Source organism: Penaeus chinensis, chromosome 41 (assembly GCF_019202785.1).
Source record: "Penaeus chinensis breed Huanghai No. 1 chromosome 41, ASM1920278v2, whole genome shotgun sequence".
Taxonomy (NCBI): domain Eukaryota; kingdom Metazoa; phylum Arthropoda; class Malacostraca; order Decapoda; family Penaeidae; genus Penaeus; species Penaeus chinensis.
Window position 1 is genome coordinate 9,347,740 of NC_061859.1, and position 2,500 is coordinate 9,350,239.

Consider the following 2,500-nt stretch of genomic DNA (forward strand, 5'->3'; position numbering starts at 1 on the left):
TCATGTGATACAGCCTTTCAGATCACCTAGCATGAGGTATAAATAACTATGTGAATGTTTCATTTTATCTGATACATTGGAAGATATACTTGTACTATATCCTAAATTTACTATGTAAAACTGCCGTAAACAAAGAACAGTGTTATGTAAATACAGTGGCAAAAGCATATCAATATTTTTTTGTAATATTTATGATTTATATATTTATTTTAGCATGTACAATTACAGAAGTCACATAATACTGTACTATGTCAAGTATATATAAAACTGAATTCACGATTGCCCACGCCTGAGCAGATAGCCAGGGTAGTAAATAAAGTTACATACTTGATTTAATTTTGGAAATAATGTGAGTCCTTTGCTGCTGCAATATCTTTTATTAAAGCTAAATGTATGAAACATTTATTCATAGGATTTGCATCCTAGTGTTGTACCGTATAATTTAGAAAGCACGTTATGCAATACATTTACAGTCAGATACAACGCAACAAAAGGAAGTATCGTCTGAAATGTATCAATGCAAATCTCTGAATGCGTATATGTTATTTCAATTAATATAAAAACATAATCATGTGGTTTTGTAAAAGAAAACGCATTATAATTTTCTTCATTTCGACCCCAGGATAGGTATATTTTTTATGGCTATATAACCTTTATCATAATTCTTTTTATACATTAAACTATATTGTTAATTTCGCGGATGATGCTACTAAAAATAATAATGGTAATACAGCGTCAGAAAAGTAATGAAACTGCCTCAAGCCCAACAGTTAAACGATGTGTACATATGTATATTAACATTGTCACGTCTACCTTAGTCATCTCACATATGTCTTCACAGTAAATCCTTTAAAGCTAAAATGTGATTAAGTTATCTGCGTAAAATGTCCACACATGTCCGCACACACACATGTAGGTATATATATGCATATATATATGTATATATATACATATATATATATACATATATATATATACATATATAAATATATATATATATACATATATATACATATATATATATATATATATACATATATATGTATATATATTAATATGCACACACACACACATATATATATATATATATATATATATATATAAAATTTATATATACATATATATATACACAAAATATATAATCATATATATATTCATATATATAGATATAGATATACATATATATACATATATAGATATACATATATATATAGATATACATATATATATGTATATCTATATATGTATATATATATATCTATATCTATATATATGAATATATATATGATTATATATTTTGTGTATATATATGTATATATGAATTTTATATATATGTGTGCATACTAATATATATACATATATATGTGTATATATATATATATATATATATATATATATATATATATATATATCGTAGAAATGATGGTAGGTTGATTGCCTGGGGAAGGGTCATGGGTCAACCACAGTATAAAGACCCAGTTAACTACATGATGTCAACATGTCGCCAAGTAGTTCGTCAAACACCGCATCGGTGATGGCACCTATATAATGTTGATAGTAATTACCGTGCCACTCATTACTAGTATTACTAGTGATAACAATGGCAATAATGGTTATGATAATGACAATGATAGTATTACTATTAATGGTAATACTAAAGTTAATACTAAATGTCCACCGCTAGTGTGAATATCCACACATCTCCCCGATCAATTGTACATATTTTAGCCCTAAAATGTTTCTTTCATCTCTTTATAATTTGTAACGCGAAATCCTGCTGACAAATTAACACACGAGCTAACCAGCCCACTAACCGATAGGCATGGAAGATCATATACCCTCCCCCTCTGGCTACGCTACTACTACTACTACTACTGGTAATAATAATGATGATGCTAAATCCGATAATGATTATGAATAAATGATTATTTGATAAAAAAATAACATTGATTATATAAAAAAGCGACATTGATTATAATGACAATAATGATAACAACAATAACACAAATGATGAAAACAACAACAACAACATCAGTGACGACAAACACACTAACAAGCACCAGCAACCACCAGGAACAAAAGACAATCGGCATTTAAACGGCGCAGCACCACCTCAGCCCCGCGACACAGCTTGAGTCATCAGCCCAAGAATGTGGATTGTGTCTGAAGGATAAATTCAAAATAAAGTCTTCCCGCCTGCATTGTTCGGCGATGACTGACATTATCCTTGCGTGACGACTGCTTCCCACAAACAATTCATAAGCGAAATGAAAAATGGATCAAAAATGCGTATTTTATGAAAGATGTGTATCACAAATGTGTTCTTTTAATAAAAAAAAAAAGCAGAGGAAGGATGCCCTATGTGAAAGATAAATTCAAAATATGTCTTTTTTGAGGTTTATCACCACTAAGTCTCTTGCAGAAATATATATATAAAATAAGTATTTCATGAATAATACTGTGTATCAGAGATATGTCTCCCATGAAAGATATATCCGAA